This window comes from Macaca fascicularis, chromosome 3 (assembly GCF_037993035.2).
Source record: "Macaca fascicularis isolate 582-1 chromosome 3, T2T-MFA8v1.1".
NCBI lineage: Eukaryota > Metazoa > Chordata > Mammalia > Primates > Cercopithecidae > Macaca > Macaca fascicularis.
Window position 1 is genome coordinate 142,964,406 of NC_088377.1, and position 18,454 is coordinate 142,982,859.

The window sequence follows — 18,454 nt, forward strand, 5'->3', positions numbered from 1 at the left end:
TGTAAGCATGATTGGATTATATTTCATTGACACTAATGAAACATGTGTTACAAAATGTGATAGTCTGAAAATTAACATAACCTGTTCTGAGAGTTATGATTTACTTATGCCACAGTTGTAAAACCTTAGTAAATCCTAATTAAAGTGAATTTAACAATTTTGCAGTTCTGTGACATATTGAACTTCTCAGCTGCCTTGCACCTTTGAGTTGTGCTTTTTATTATAAAAAGCTACTAAAATCAAATTTTAAAATCCTGAGAGAGATGCAAGCATGACATATTGCATAATCATAACATTTCAGCATTGTTTTTCCCACATCTGTGCTTATCAGACTTCACAAGATGGTAGATGCCTACAATATGATGCTGGTGTCCTCTGAACCAAATGTCATTGAGAAACAAGTTCTAGAATTTAGTTTATAGATCGGGATGATTTGTAACTTGGTCAACTGCTGTTTGTTTTCATTTACTACAAAATGAATAATTCACAGACTCTAGTCTTTATATTATTGGACCATTTTTACAGTGGAAACTAACATCTACTTTGTTAGAATGTTATTATTCTGGACACCTATTTTAAGTTTTCTTGCCAAGAAAAGTGCTTTTAGGTAACATTGTTACCTATGTTTTACTTTTCTTTAAATGACATAGATTAGTATTACTTAATAACAACACTAGATGTTAATGGATTGCTATTGAACTTGCCAGCTAAGTCATGATTCTTCATATATATCACACTTCAGCTCAGAGAAAAGTTAATACAGTAATTTTCTGAATGCAGGAATATATATAAAATGTGTATTAAAAAATGTAGAGGCTCCAATGATGATATCTTTTTCCAGCAAAGATTTGCCGTTCCTCTGCTAGGCAGATAGAGTGAAAGCTAATTACCCTAATCCAAACCAGAACTGAGCCAGCGTGAGGTTGGGTTGAGTTTGCGCTGTACTTTGAGTGTTTGGCCACCAGAGTTTTCAACTAACAGCCTAGTGCAGGTTGGCAAACATTTTCTGTCAAGGGCCAGGTAATAAAGACTTTAGGTTTTGCAGGTCATTCAGTTTCTTTGCACTCATTGTACAAAAGCAGCATATGTCAATATATAAAGGTCATGCGTGTGTTCTGATAAGGATTTATGTATGGACATCAAAATTTGAGTTTTGGATACTTTCTTTGTACTTTCTTATTATTTTTCTTTCTTTTTTTATTTTTTTTAACCAGAGGAAGCAGCTTTTATTGATGGGTTGTCTCCTGAAACCAGAAAGACTATGTACTCTATTCCAGTTACCCCCATGCCTCCAGGACCGCATATTGTTCCACTTGGGGGGAGGATAAAAATTGCCTCTTGATTTTCCAAAGACCAGTCTTTCGCTTCCCTGTGCAGCCTTAGAAACCCAGTAGCAATACTGCTTGGTGTGTTGGCTTTTTTTCCGCCCCTCCTCCTGCTGCAGCTACTTAGTGACAACTAGAGGTGGAGGGTGTCCCAGGAAGCAGTTAGATGAGTTAAGTGTGATACACAGGAAAACAGGACCGAAGCCTATCAAAAGTCCCTCTGCCCTGCCTCAGTGGCTTGGTCCTTCATTGGTTGCACTTCTCTTTGTGCTGGAATACCCCCTTCTGAATCAGAACAGGGATTTCCACTGCCAGCCGTGGACCCAGCCCCAGAGCCATGGGATGGGCTAGTTCAAATTTGGGTATGTTCCTGGCCCACAAAGATTTGAAATGATCCATCAGGCATATTTTGCCACCTCTGTACATCTTTGCTGTCTTTCCATCCAGCTCGGGGACTGCAATTTCTGGGGCAGTAGTAAGATATGTGATAAGAATTTCAAACTCGTTGTCAAAATCACATTTCAGGAGGTCATGGATATACCAACACTTTCCAAACCACCGAGTCGCTACCTTGTTGGACTCCAGTTGGAACCATCATTGTTGGCGTTCTTGTTGTTCTCCACATACCAGATAAGGGACTGATACTCCTTCTTCAGTCGCTGCACCCACAACTCCCAATCTTGGGGTCCTGCATTAGTCTTCAGTGCCAGAATCTCAGACAGAACACGTCAGGTGACCTCGTCTGCCATCTTGGGCCAGGGCGAGTTTTATATACTTTCACATAACAAAATATTATTCTTCTTTTGATTTTTCCTCAACTATTCGAAAATGTGTAAACTATTCTTAGCCCATGGGCCACACAAAAATTGGGGCGGGCTGAATTTGATCCACAGGACAAACTGTAATCTACCATGTTTGTGTGGGACTCTACTCTTGGCAGGTCTTGAACACCAATATTTTTAAATATTTTTTTTCTCAGGATTGCCAGTCTCCCAAAAATCTGAGGTGTTTTTCAGGGGATTTAGCGTAACTCTTTTGCTTCTAGATCCTACAGCTCCAGAACTGACAAATGTCAGGAGATAACTGACTGACTGTTTGAAATCTCTCACATCTATATTTGTCACTCCAGTGCCTCAAGAGTCCTCACTCTTCTGGTTTCTTTAATGTCCAGCAGCGGCGTTTTCCCCAGGCCGAGTCTATACTGTTCTAAGAGCCCAGATTCAACAAAAAGCAGCTGCAAATTCTTCCTTCACCTCTCCAGGGTTCCCTTTTGAGAATCATGTTGCTTCAGCTAGTTTCTGATTTCTTTCAGCTGCTTATTTTTTTTACATTTTATCTAGACTTTCTGTTTTCTCATGTCTAATAAGCTACTCCATCCTATCTGGTAGCAGAAATTTTAGTGCAGTAATTTTAAAATTGTACATTTTGGATGATACTGGGCTGGATGTCATAAAATCTTTACTGTTATCCTAAGTTACATTTTAATAACTGAAGATTATATATTATTGTGTCATATATGTGTGTTCAGTATGTATGAATGTATAGAGGTATGTAGTGTATGTAGATATGTATCTGGAAATGTTTGCATCTTCAGATCTGTTTACATAAATGAGTAAAGGTAATTCCTAGTCCAATTAATATAAGAGGAAGAAAAGTAAAAGAGAGATGAGAGGGGATGCTAACTAGAGAAAAAACTAACAAAAGTGTTCTCATTGGTATTAAGGAGAAACAGGACATGGATGGCTCAGAACAAATATATATTAAACAAGCACTTAGTCTGCTGACAGTAAAGCAATCATTTTGCCTTTTTACTTAAAGGATAATACTGCTACTAAATGTGAAAACATACTTCCTTCTCTCACAATAGGGTTGGAAATACTGAAGTCATTATGTTCTGTGCATTTGTCATAGCTCTGTACACTTTTGGAGTTTTAGCAGCAGTCTACATGGCAGAAAAAACGTCTCCACCTACTACTGGATTCTAATATTAGTATTTGGGGGAGTGCTGTTTAGCAAGCCAATATAGTCTTTTTTAAAATGCCACAGAAATAGCAGTTAACCACTGAATAACTTGGATGCAAGATTGGTTAAAGTGTGTGTAAAGCCCCATCATATTTCTACCCTCAGAGTCAGCAATATGGGATCCTTCTGAGACATTTTCAATCACAAGCATTTCTGTGCTGACATCCCATGAGCGTTGCTGGATTAGAATCCATTTCAAAAGTGAAGTAAGCCTTGTAGGACCATTCTTTTCTGAAAGTTGAAATGTTATTAAACCCACTAGGATCACACTATAATGTACAGGAGAAGAAATTGTTTAAGATTTGGAGTCAGGAAAAACTGTTCCAAACCCAAATCTGTGGGTTCTTGGGCAAGGTACTTAATCTCTGGGAGCCTAGATTTTCTTACCTGTAAAATGGGAGTTTTACTTCTTTCATGCAGATTTACCTTCACATGTTGGAAGCACCATGATTGTAGCACCATCAATTCTAAATAACTGATCATTTTCTTTCCTTCAGATAATACTCTGAGCCAGCAAATGAGCCTTACAGAAGATAACTGGGAAAAAATTCTGAATAGTTATCCTACCTTAACAGCTTTGAATTACTGTAGAATGTCCTGGCAAAATGGAAATGAACAAATCCATATAGGCTAAAATTATCCATCTAGGTAATTCCAACCTGATAGTAATACACTGGGTGCCTTCCCCCCTTCAACGTGTTAAGCTGTCTCTAAATGTTCATGAAGTTATAATTACATCTGCATGAACTGGGTGACTTTGTTTCTATATTCAATACGTATGAATTTTAAGTGAGTTTTCTTATGTTACTACAGGAAAAAAAAAATTACATAATCTTAACCCATTTACCTGCATGAGTAGTGCATTTCAATTGGAATTAACTAATGCTTTGAACTAATTAATTAATCTATCTTTTTAAAAAAGTGTCCACAATGTGCATGAACAAAGACAGCATATGCCATGCTTTATAATACTTATTAAACAGGATGTTTTTCAGCAGAAGGAAGTTGCCTTTCTAAAATAGTAGAAAACACTAATTAGTTTCAATTCATTTCTTAAATGAGTTTTATAAAACTGACACACTGATTAAAACGTTCATACTTTTATGTTCATATTTCAGATTCTGTTTCTAAATTACATTGTTTATCTTCCCTTAAATAGGGGCTTTGGCCTTCTCATTAAATTTGTTTTGATAATTAGTGATCCTAATTTCTCAAGAAAATTAAGTATGACCAAATTAGTTTTACCTTTCAGTATTTATCTTTCTAATCTGATAAACCTGCTAAGATTATGTTCGCAAAGCACCTTGGAATCTTTCCTCAAGGAAGAACTCATAAAAAGATTCTAACAGTATTAACCATTCAAGTACTAAAAGTTCAAAACTGTAAAAACTATTTATATGCAAATATTGAACACCTATCTTGAAATATAATAAATTAACTTGGCCGGGCGCGGTGGCTCAAGCCTGTAATCCCAGCACTTTGGGAGGCCGAGACGGGCGGATCACGAGGTCAGGAGTTCGAGACCATCCTGGCTAACACGGTGAAACCCCGTCTCTACTAAAAAAATACAAAAAAACTAGCCGGGCGAGGTGGCGGGCGCCTGTAGTCCCGGCTACTCGGGAGGCTGAGGCAGGAGAATGGCGTAAAAACCCGGGAGGCAGAGCTTGCAGTGAGCTGAGATCCGGCCACTGCACTCCAGCCTGGGCGACACAGTGAGACTCCGTCTCAAAAAAAAAAAAATAATAATAATAATAATAATAAATTAACTTGAATGCGATTTTGTTTTTGTACTGATATTTTATATGTTTGTGAAAAAGGAAGAAATTTCAAATATCCTAATAGAAGCAATTCTTTTGTAGCTGACTGGTATTAGTCGTGATGTGCTTTAGCAACATTTTGAGGTATGCTTCATCCAATAATATAGTGCCCTTTCCAGTCTTTTCAGGTCAGAAGTACTCAGAAATACCAACATTTTAGGACTATGAATCTTTTGTGGAGGAAATAGTACAATTTATCGAAAATAAATCAGGTAGGATGGATATTCCACTGTTGTGCACCAGTACCAAATTTTGGATTGTGACTGGCATCTGTTCTCGTTGGCCCCAGAATCTGTTATTGATTGGTTTATGTCCAGACCATAAAAGTTATTAAGTATTTTGAATATCCTTCCTGCACCAATGATTTATGTATTTTCCCCTTCTACCTGTTAATATTTCATGTGGCTATAAAGTAGTGCCTAGGTAAGGATTACAAAATTCTGTCCTACTTTGTTTCTTAATTGCTCAAGTTACTCGCATGTAGAGCAATGAATTATATCTTGTCGTTACTCCTCAATGCATACAACTTTTAAAATAATAATGACATCATCAAATCGGGTTTGCACAGTAGCAGAATGATTTCAAAATTTTTCAAATATGACTTTTTAAAACCGTTTTAAATTTTGAAATAATTATAAATTCCCAGGAAGTTTAAGGAATTTACAGGAAGGTCTTAGATGCCCCTCACTAGCCTCCCCCAATGTTAACTTATATAAATCCAGTACAATATCAAAACCAGAAAATTGGTAGTAGTACAATCTACAGAGCTTACTTCATGTTTTGCCAGGTACTCGTCTGTGTGTGTGTATGTGTGTGTGTGTGTGTGTATGTGTGTGTAGTTTCATGTGATGATATCACATGTGTAGTTATACATAAATATGACCGCAGTCGAAATTCAGAACTGTTTCATCACCACAGGGCTCCCTTATGCTACCCCTTCATAGCCATGCTTATCTCCTCCCCTTAACCAATCCCTAACCCTTGACAGCTACTGATCTGTTCTTCATTTCAGTAACTTTGTTTCAAAAATATTCTACAAATGGAATCATAATGTGTGTAAACTTTTGAGATTGACTTTTCTACTCAAAATAATTCTATTGAAATACATTCTAGTGTGTGTATCAATAGTTTGCTACTTTTTATTGCAGTATACTATGCCAGTAGGCTATGGCATGGATGTACCACAGTCTGTTTTAGGGTACCCATTGAAAGACTTGTGGGTTTATCCAGTTTTTGGCTAATATGAATGAATAAAGCTGCTATGAACGTTTGTATACAGATTTTTGTGTGAACATAGGTTTTCACTTCTCTAAGTACCCAAGAGTGCAGTTGCTGGATTATATACTAAGTGCATTTCAGTTTTGGGACAAACTGCCAAACTGTTTTCTAGAATGGGTATGCTCTTTTACATTCCTACCAGCAGTGAACAAGTGATCCAATTTCTCTGCATCCTTGCCAGCATTTGAGGTTATGAATATTTTTAAAATTTTAGCCATTCTGACAGGTGTATAGTGATACTGCTTTTTTGTTTTAATTTGCATTTCCCTAATTGCTAATGATACTGCACGTCTTTTTATATGATTATTTGTCATATCTATATCCTAATTAGTGGCAAATCTGATCATGTCTTTTGCCAGTTGTTTGCTTTTTAAACTCAGTTTTGAAAGTTCTTTATGTATACAAGTTCCTTTACATATCTTTACAGATGTGTTGCTTATGAACATTTTCTCCAAGTCTGCAATTTGTCTTTCCATCCCCTTAACAGGATCTTTTATGGATAAATATTTTTAACCTTGATAAATCCAGGTGATCATTTTTCCTTTTATGAATCAGACTTTTGGTAGTAAGTCTTAGAACTCTTCAATCTAGCCCCAGGTCCAAAATTATTTTTCATACTTTTTCTAAATATTGTATAGTTTTACTTTTTATGTTTAAGTCAGTGGTGTACTTTGAGTTAATTTTTGTTTAATGTGTAAGAGTTAGGGTAAGGTTCTCTATTTTTTTTTCCTATGGATGTCCAACTGTTCCAGCACCATTTGATGAAAAGGCTATTCTTCTTCCATGGAATTGTGTGTGCACCTTTGTCATAAACTGTTGGATTCTGTTCATCTATGGGTTTATTCCTTCACTTGTACTACACTGTCTTGATTCTTGCAGCTATATAGTAAACCTTAATATTGAGGTAGAGTGATTGATATGGTTTGGCTCTGTGTCCGCACCCAAATCTCACCTTGAGTTGCAATACCCATGTGTCGAGGGAGGGACCTGTAATCCCCATGTGTCAAGAGAGGGAAGTGATTGTATTATGGGGCAGTTTGCCCCATGCTGTTCTCGTGATAGTGAGTGAAGTCTCACAAGATCTAATGGTTTTATAAATGGTAGTTTTTCCTGCACTCACACACACCCTCTCTCTCACCTATCGCCATGTAAGATATGCCTGCTTCCCCTTCTGCCATGAATATAAGTTTCCTGAAGCCTCCTCAGCCATGTAGAACTGTGAGTCAATTAAACTGCTTTTCTTTATGAATTACTCAGTCTCAGAAAGTTCTTTATAGCAGCGTGGGAACAGATTAATACAGTGATATTTCCTACTTTACTCTTATCAAAATTGTCTTAGATATTTTAGGTCTTTTGCCTTTTTATATAAATTTTAGAATAAGCTTTTCTAGAACTACAAAAACCTTGTTGGGATTCTGATAGGAATTGTATTAAACCTCCAGATTAAGTTGACAATAATATATATCTTTACTGTGTTGAGTATTCCAATCCATGAACGTGATAAGCCCTTCCATTTATTTAAGACTTCTTTGAGTTCTTTCATCAGCATTTTGTAATTTCAGCAAAAGTATTTTGCACGTTTTGTTTAGTGTATACCTAAGTGTTCCATTTTCTTTGAACAATGTAAATGGGTATTGTGTTTTTAATTTCAGTCTCTGTATGTTTGTTGTTAGAATATATACATGAGATTGATTTTCATGTGTTGGTCATAGATCTCAAGTACTTGCTGAAATCATTTATTTGTAGGAACTTTTTTGGCAGATTTCTTGTAATTTCTGCATCTACACTATTTTCAATTGATCTAATCATAAGATATTTCTTGTTTAAACTGTTGACATGGTAGGTTACATTGAGTGATTTTTAAATATTAAATAAACCTTGCATACCTGGGGTAAGTCCAACTTGGACATGGTGAATAATTATTTTTATATACTGTTTTATTTAACTTGATAATATTTTATTGAGGATTTTTGTGTCTGTTCATGAGAAATACTGGTCTGTAATTTTTTTTGTACTGTCTTTATTGGGTTTCAGTATCATAGTAATACAAGCCACATAAAATGAGTAGGTAAGCATTCCTTCCTCTTCTATTTTCTGGAAAAGATTGTGTAAAATTGGTGTCAATTTTTTCTTTAAATATCTGGTAAAATTCTCCAGTAAAACAACTGTCCTGGAGATTTTTCTCAAGAGGATTTTAATTACAAATTCAATTGCTTTAATGGTTATGGGATTATTCAGGTTATGCATTTCATCTTGTTAGTTTTGGTAGTTTGTAGTTTTATAGGAATTGGTTCGTTGCTTCCAAGTTGGTGAAATAGAAACAATTTCAAGTTTTTGAATTTTTTGGATAAACTTTGTGGATCTGTCCTTAATTTCATTGTTCTGTCCTGTTATATCCACTCTGTTACTGACCCACCCAGCAAGATTTTAATTCCTATTATTTTATTTTTCCATTCTCTAATTTCTATTTAGTGCTTTATTATAACTTCCATTTCTTTACTGAGATTTTTTGTTTCAAGAGAATTCATAATTGCTTGTTAAAGCAATTTTATGATGGCTGCTTTAAAATCCTTGTCAGATAAATTTGACATTTCATTTTTCTTGGTTATCAGAATTAGTTTATTGTCTTTTCTCATCCAACTTGTTTGTCCTGGTTCATGGCTTATATTTATGTTTATCCTGGACATTCTTTATACAGACCATTTTTAAATGGACATTTAAAATAAAATCTATCATTTTACCCAAGAATGTCTGTGTTTTGGTTTGTTATGTAGGTTCTGGCCTGTTTCGTAGGCTGTAGTTCCAAATGCATTTAGTTTGCACAGCTCTTCAATACTATTTTGGTCTGCTTAGTTCTCCTGACTTTGGAGCTCTTCATATATTCCTGCTGGTGCCACTTGCAAATTACAGAAAGCACTTCTCTAGGTCACCTATTGTGACTAGTAGGGATGTTAGACACTGGATCTGTAGGATGGAAAGTGTTTTCTCTGGCCTGTTATCTCTGCCCACATGATATAGGCAGGTATGGGGAAGAGGATGGGTCACCCATACTGGATTTTGCTACCAATTGATAACAAATGTTGCCTTCAGACAAAAAAGAGCAAACATTATTTTGTGTTTTGATACCAAAACTATGTAAAGAACCCAAACAGATTTAAAACCATAATTCCAAAGGTGCTACTTCAAATCAGCAATGCAAAATCAATGTGAAATTGTATTGATTGTGTTTGTCTCTGAACTTCTTACTACTAAGCTGTAATTTTTGGAGATTATATTATTTTCCATATTTAACCAGGTTTGATGTCAGGGATTCACTGACCTCACCAGTGCAGGTGCTTCCAGCTGCCGCTATGGATGCAAGATGTGTTACCCTTTCTGGGATCTCCTGATGCCACCACTTATGGGTTAAAGGGACCTACTACTGCTGCTAGGTATGGGTCAGGAAAAAGACTGCCCCAGGCCCCAGTTACTCTCCCCCTTTCCTTTCCCTCAGCCAGAGAAAGTAGGCTTTTCTCTTTTGTTTGCTTGCTTTTGTTGTTTGTTGACACCTGTTGTCCATTCTAGGCTGAAGGTCTTCTTAGTGTGCTATCTGAGATATATGGGAGAGAAAAGAAAGTCCTATACATTTGCTGTGGCATCATTTCCTAATTCCTGCCTTCTTCTTTCCATCTTTCAGGGTCTTTTGTGAATGTCTGTTAAATTGTTTCCAGGATATTTAGCTGTATTTGGAGAGGAGGAAATGGGGAAAATTGGGTCTACACCATCTTGTTTGGAACCAGATGTCTAAATATGACCTCTGGTGCCAATTGATAACAGTACTTTAAAACTTGAAAATTGTTCTCACATAACATTCTCTCTGTTGAATCTACTTTGTGATGTAGGTAGAGATTTTGAACTCCCATTTTTCAGATAATTATGTTATAGTCCAAAGGATTTAGGGGCCTGATCTAATAAATGTAAATAGAAAATGAGACTTAGATCCAAGTCATCTGAGTTTAAAATGGATATCAGTGTTGTGTCCACCATTTAATACCACAAGATGCCTAAACTAGAGACATTCAGGCCTAAAAACATGTTAAGGGAAACTAGATTAAATATTTTTCCGTTAGATGAGTTCATGTTCTTAGCAGGGGCATGGATGATGCTGGAAACCATCACTCTCAGCAAACTAACACAAGAACAAAAAACCAAATACCACATGTTCTCACTCATAAGGGGAAGCTGAACTATGAGAACACATGGACACAGCGGGGGAACATCACACACCAGGGCCCACTGGGGGGTAGGGTGCTAGGGGAGGGATAGCATTAGGAGAAATACCTAATGTAGATGATGGGTTGATGGGTGCAGCAAACCACCATGGCACGTGTATACACCTATGTAACAAACCTGCATGTTCTGCACATGTACCCCAGAACTTAAAGTATAATAAAAAATAAAATAAAATTTCCTTTAAAACTTTGCATTTAAAATCTATAAGAAGGGAAAATTTTTTCAAATATTCTCAGTGTTTTCCCTAGGACATCTTATCAGTAAATAGACTGATCAGTATAATTTGTAATTATTTTAATTGTCATATAATTTACATTCTTGATATGGTTTGGCTGTGTCCCCACCCAAATCTCATCTTGAATTGTAGTAATCCCCATGTGTCAAGGGTGGGACCAGGTGGAAATAATTAAATCATGGGGGCGGTTTCCCCCATATTGTTCTTGTGGTAGTGAGTAAGTCTCACGAGATCTGATGGTTTTATAAATGGGAGTTCCTCTGCATGAGCTCACTTGCCTGCTGCCATGTAAGATACCCCTTTGCTCTTCCTTTATCTTCTGCCATGATTGTGAGGCCTCCCCAGCCATGTGGAACTGTGAGTCAATTAAACTTCTCTCCTTTATAAATTACCCAGTCTCGGGTCTGTCTTTATTAGCAGTATGAGAACAGACTAATATAATTCTTAAACTTACAGGGTAAATTTAGCTCTCTGAAAGATATTATAAAATAAGTATTATATTCTGTGTTCTTACAACATTTTTAAAAAGAATTAGCTTCTTTTGTTTTCTATGCCTTCACAATTTTTAAAAATAGATGCTCACTATAGTCCACATAATGTTGGAACAATCTCTGTAAGAGCTAAATGTGAGTCTCTGTCAATCACACTGCCAGGCATGGCATTAAGCTTCCCTCAGTGGTTAGGTTTGCTCAACAATGCAGAAAGCAAAACAGAAAGGTGAAGCACTGATCTGAATATTATAGACAAGTTTTCTCAGAAATGGGAGAAACAGATCCAGATCATCAACCCAAAGCCAAGTAATTGAACATTAACTACGGCTTTTAGTTGGAAAAAAGAAGAGGGGTTTAATTTCAGTTGCTGAAGTGAGACGATCTGATTTCCCTCTCAGTACATGTAATTTTAAGGTTTCCTAAATGCTATGCATCATAAAACAGTGCATTCCAAGACTGATGATGATTTTTAAAACATTTTTTTTTACTAGTGAGAATAAAAAATAGCACTTATGATACAATTCCGTGCATAATTGTGACCTAACCACCAAGCATCTCAAAGTGTCTGGAATAATATCGATTCAGTGATGCCAGTCACACAGCTATCCACGTTACTGTTAAAGACCCATATCTACCAGGAATTATCTTTCCAGTAGCCTAAAATTTTATGTCCTGTCTGTGGGAACTCCTTGGGCATAAAAATGTTGCCCTCAGACAAAAAAGAGCAAACATTGTTTTGTGTTTTGATACCAAAACTATGTAAAGAACCCAAATAGATTTAGAACCACAATTCCCAAGGCACTACTTCAAATCAGCAATGCAAAATCAATGTGAAATTGTATTGATTGTGTTTGTCCCTGAACTTCTTACTACTAAGTTGTAATTCTTGGAGATTATATTATTTTCCATATTTGGCCTATAAAATTAGCCCTTGACATTTTTTCCTGGTTTCCCAGTATTTGTTTTCATTGAGAAATATTTTAATTTCTCCCACAGTATCTTTTCAGGTTATCCTAATTTATATTCTTTCTTTGCCTTCACATTGGTTTAACTAACGTAAACTTTTCCTTTGAGGCTGATTTACTCCCACTCCCACCCCAGTGGTTTAAGGCTACAAAAAAGAGTGGCTTTTTCCTTCCAATTCTAGTACTTAGTTCTTACATGATATCGTAAGTCATTTTACTCATTTTAATGCAATTTATCTGCAAACAAAGTAAGTGGATCTGGTTGTCCATATGACAAACACTCGTTGGATAACCTCTCTGTTTGTAGAATTAAACTATTTGCCATGAAACATGCAAATAAACACAACTTCTGAACCCAGTTTTCAAGGAGCAGTATAGTGGGGAGATAGTATATTAAGCTCCTCAAAAATAAAGAGGAGAGTTTAACACTGGTGTGAGGAGTCATCCACCAAACAAGAATGAAATGAAAAACCACTGACTGTGAACCCAGGAGTGTTCCAAGAAGGCTTGGGGAAAGAGAGGAAATTTGAGCAGAATTTTAAAGATGGGTTGGATTTAGAGTCATTCCTAAATGTTCAAGTTCTACTAGATTGCTTCATTTGGTGACCTTCTCTTTTCTCCTCAACCCTTGTCCCTACGTTATTGTTCCCAATCCTGTGGCTTGACTTCCCATCTAGATGCTGATGACTCTCTTTTTCCTTCCAACTCTGATTAATTCTGTCTGCTATTATGAATACATTTAAGTGTTATATCCATTTCTCATTATTATATTAAGCTGTATTTCTGTGATATTATTATTTCTAGGTAATTTCAGTTCACTCCATCTTCCACCCCTACTCTAGACAGGTCTGTATTTGTTGTATTACCTTTCCTTTCAAGTTCTTTCTATTACTAAACTATTATTCTTTTCTTATCTATGTTCTTCTAATCTTGATTCTGTGTTTTTCTCTATGAAATCCTTCATGGAGGAAAATATTTCTTATACTTAATAAAATGTGTTCTCTTAAAACTGCCTTTTCGTAAAAGGATGTCCCCTTTCACTGCTCACAATAGTGTACTATCCAGCTGTTCTTTCACCTCGCTTTCCGTATTCAGCATAAATCCAGGGTTTATGTGTTTGTATTCAAGATGCTACATGATTTATGTATCATTCTGTTTAATTTTTTTTTTCTTGGGAGCAATGCCAGCTGTTGCTATTGTTTCATTTTTTCCACTGCGATTACTAAAACTGTGTTGTTGCCATTGAAAAAGCATACACACAAGATTCGGATAGTAGCATTCATGGATCTTCCTCGGGGCTGGAGTTCAAAAAGGTCCAGACGTCAACTTGCTATATTGATAGAATATGGATTTGAATTCCAAGTACTGATGGAACTCCTCATAAGATTATGACCCAAGAAAGGGATAGATGAACAACATAAAACTTGAAGTACCATGATGTGGACTTCCCATTTTTTTTTTTATTTTACAACAAAAAATAATAGTTTTCCAATAGTTTGAGTTTTTAGCAAAAGCCTCAGAGTATTCTCCTTTGAATTGACTTCCCTATGTTTGAGCACATTTTAAGTTAATATGTAAAATTAAATTTATCTTAATAATATATACACTATATTTTCTAGAAAAACAAATCTGTTGTATTTGTTTCTCACCTTTATGTGGGAAATTTTTCATTAACTTCTACAGGTAGAAGATTATGTCTTCATTAGTATATGTATGAGTTGACAGTCTTCTGGTCTTGTTTGTCTATTTGCCATTCAGATTCTACTGGAAACTTCATTTTGTACAGAGAATTTTGCTTCATAGAATTGGAAGCTTGTTTGAGGTTTATTTAAAGTGTGTAGCTCTCACTCTGAATTTTGAAAGTGTACTGCCTTTTGCTTTGTCCATCAATAGGGCTTGGCAATCCTCAATCACTATTATATTTAATTTGTTTTAACCCTAGTACCTGCAGTTGTGTCCTATTAGCCCTTTGTGCAGCATGGTTTTGAAATTACCTTTTCCATCCAGTCTGAAATTCAGCTTGTGCGTTTTCTGGGGAGCATAGCCAAATGAAAATCCCATCTCCTAAGCTGATGCACTATTACATAGATTCCTTTTTCACTGTCTTTACACAACTCGCAGCTTACCAGATACCTGATTCTGTAAAGCCAACAGTTCCCTTTACACAATTGTAAAGAGGAAGCCCACCTTGCATATAAATAAAGAGATATCTGTGATAATTTTTTTCTCCAATAAGATAGTGTTCCCATTGGCTTAATCTTACAGTCATATCATCGTATGGGATAGTGTCTGAGAAAGCCTTTGTAAACTGTAAAGCCTAAAACACACTGGTTAATGTTGTTATTGTGGGGATGCAGGGTGTGTAACCTGATATGTGCCAGAGACTGTTCCCTGGTGATGACAGGGGCTCAGATGGTAACGAAAAACCAAAGCATTGAGTTGGGGGAGGTTGTAGCTGTTTCATAACTGGTTCACTTTTTATATGTATCTGACCAGAGAACTCATTTAAGATTTGTCCTCACTTTCCTTTTTCCCAGGTTTATTCCCTCCCACTTTTGGGCTTTTTTTTATGGTCTGTGTCTGACTTAGAGCTTTCTACTAGTGAGTTTATTTGGAATGAGGAAGGCTGAAGAAGTGTTGTGTTTAGATCTCCGGAAGGAAACTACTGCATCCTTGTGTAACTGCATAAGGGAAGAAATATGTGTGTATGTGTGTCAGTGTGTCTGTGTATTGTACATCATTGGGAGTGGTGAAAAAGAGTGCATGGTAAATGCACCCGGATCAATTAGGAAGGACTTCATTTAGAAGATGGATGTTTGCACTGAATTTTAGAGAACTGAAGAAGTACATCATACCAGAGAGAGAGAAAGAAACTTGTTTTACATGTGGATTTAGTTGGAGGAAGGTTATAGATGGGAGAGAACGGTAGATTTTTATGACTAAAGATTTTTATGATTTTTATGACTGAATCAAGTGTATAGTCATATGTAAATATAAAAATAGATGAGCATAGTGAAGATGAAAGGCAGAAATGTTACAAAGTTGTAGGAGAACAGAGGCAAATACTTGTGTGCCATCAAAAAAATCTGTAGATTCAATTTATTATCCTACATATGATGGTCTTAAGCTATAGAAAATGTAGTCCTGGGCCTCAGCCAAGAAGCTTGCAGGTTAGTTGAAAAATAGCTAAGTAATGGGATCAGATGGTAGCAATCCAGAAACACTTTGAGTCCCTATTATAGGCTGTGTGATCTTGTGCCTCAGTTGCTTCTGTGGGTATTTGTTGTTCACAGAACATTTTTTTCTAAAGCATTTTCACAGATGTCAATTGTTATCTTAATGAGCACTGTATTAAACAGTAAAAATTAATATTCACATTCAAGAGATCAAGGCTTCAAGAGGTATAATAATTTCCCCCAAACTAATTGCTGGTTGAACTGCAACTAGAATCCTTCCCTTGTGGTTCCTCAGCTGGTGACCTTTCCCCTATACTACCTTGCCACTAGGCATGCAGCAGAGCCCAGGGATAGACAACCATCAGGAGTCCCTGGGATTTATAATGCTCACCAGCTTCCTCTCCTAGAAGATGTCGAGCATCAGTACCACTGTAGCTATCATAAGCAGAAACAACAGCATATGTTTAGGATGATGCACTTAGCATTATTATGCAACTTAGGAATTCATGCTTAAAGGAATGCTTGAGTGCTCTCCCAACATTCCACTGGGTTTATAACGTCACATTAAGAGGAATGATATTGCAGTTACCATTTGCTAGTATCATTCAGAGCACATGTTACCTGCCATTCTTAGAAATACAGTATTCCCTAAAGAATGGTAAAAAGTGTCTTCAACTTATTAAATGCTTAGCTTTCTTCAAGGGCAATGTGCAATCCTTAAATTTTTTATTATTATTAAAAAAGATGTTAATTGGCTCCTTTACTGCCTTGGAGAAAATAGATTGTAAATTTTTTGATCTAGGAAATGTTATCAAGTGCTCCTAGGTTATATAATATTTATTGTCTATATTTGTCTTATCTTGAAAATTGTTGCCTTCTATTCAAAGGACATTTTCCTTTTGTGTATACCTTTTGTGCTGGTATATCCAGCAAAGAAATGACTATTTTTTAAACTAAATGTGAGATAGCAGTTTTAAGACATTAATACAGATTGGAAAAATAAAGTTTTCCACGAGAGCAAATTCATAATAGCATCAAAAATGGTGATGCAACATTTAAAAGGATAAGAGATGATCATCTGCAAACCTAGTTAATGTAAACACTTGATAATATCCAGAGAGTTCTCAGTCATGTGACTACAGAGAGGAAACAAGATACTCTGTAAGAACATAGGCTCTGGAGCCACACTGCTTGGATTCAGATCCTGGTTTTGCCATTTTTTGGCTGTGTAAACTTGCCACTTATTGACTGCGTGAACTTGTTCTGTAAGTAATTCCCCTTACTTTTTTTTTTTTTTCTTTGAGATGGAGTCTTGCTGTGTTGCCCAGGCTGGAGTGCAGTGGTGCAATGTCACTCACTGCAACCTCCACCTCCTGAGTTCAAGTGATTCTCCTACCTCAGCCTCCTAAGTAGCTGGGATTACAAGTGCCCACCACCATACCTGCCTAATTTTTGTATTTTTCGTAGAGACGGGGTTTCACTATGCTGATCAGGCTGATCTCAAGCTCCTGACCTCATTGATTCACCACCTCGTCCTCCCAAAGGGCTGGGATTACAGGCATGAACCACGAGCCCAGCCCCTCCTACTATTATTAAGTAAACTGTATCATTTCACTTTTAACAGTTTTTCTTTAGACTCCTATATGGAAGAAAATACTTTGAAATATGCATAGAAGTATGTCTAATCATAAATAAAATCCCCAGAATTGATTGAATACATTCTTGCTCTCTACTTCATCACTAGTTTTATGTTACTGTATTTAATATTAATGGTTACCATGTATCAAGTAATTTGTGGGTGCTAAGAGTATTACATATATTGTCTCCTTTAATCTCCACAACAGCCCGGTGCTATCCCTGTTTTACAGGGAAAGAAACTTTTGATCAGTGAATTATTCTAGGAAAGAAGGCATTGAAAATTAAATCTAAGAAAAGATAGCTCCATTCACATCAGAGTTTTCTTCTTGTGTCTCACTCCATTTTAATTGTCTTTGATAGTAGCACTGAAACAGCATGATACATTTCCTCTTTTAAAAGATCAACAGATGGTGTGATCCTATGTGTGATCTTCTTAATGGAATACAATTGATCAGCATAATTCACCTTTTAAAACATATTCATTTCTAACACAATATAATTGGCACTCGAGCTGACGTTGGCCATGAGAATCATACATAAAACAATATGAATGTTTCATTCTTAGGCAAGAACAAGATATGTGTGAACTTGTGAAGTCGTTTTGGTCAACCACTAAAATTTACTCCTGCCACGAATGGCTTACCTCAAAGGCACATCAACATATATTTTTTGTTAATTTCACATATCCTGAGCTTGACAGTATAGCTAACCTTATTGTAAAGTATTTTATCTCATTGAAATGACAACTTTACGTGTTAGTCACATGATGTCTACATAACAGACCCATTGTGCTCAGCCAATAGATTGGAATTTTCTTTTCATTTCAAAATTTGCTTCCATAAGCATTAATAAATTATCACTTCTCTATTTTCTATGGAAGCAATAATTTATTGGCTGGCCCAAATTACTTTATAAGTCCCTATATGCTGTGTAACATCTTAAAAGTGGAAATTTTATGTTGTTTTTTGATCACTGCATGTCCAAAAATGTTCTACAGAGCTGATTATGTTGCATCAGAAGAAAATGGTGAACAGAAAAGGTGAATTATATTAGCTTTACTCCATTAAGAATAAAAACATACAAGATCTTTTAAACATCTTTCTGCAGCCATTCATTCATAATCCCCACCACTAAATAAAGGAGAAACAATGCATTTCTGCATATTAAAATGTTCCAACCAATGTGTCATTATCACTTATGTCCCAATTTCCTGTTATTTTCATTTTAAGTTAAAC

General features: G+C 36.1%; 1 protein-coding gene and 1 pseudogene across 36 annotated transcripts in view; one reads left to right on the plus strand and one right to left on the minus strand.

The window, feature by feature from the left end:
- The window catches only part of MAGI2 (membrane associated guanylate kinase, WW and PDZ domain containing 2), a 1,469,004-nt gene that overhangs the window by 986,930 nt on the left and 463,620 nt on the right, over positions 1-18,454 (plus strand). The window lies entirely within an intron of this gene.
- Positions 1,459-2,210, minus strand: LOC141409905 (ubiquitin-fold modifier-conjugating enzyme 1 pseudogene; annotated as a pseudogene).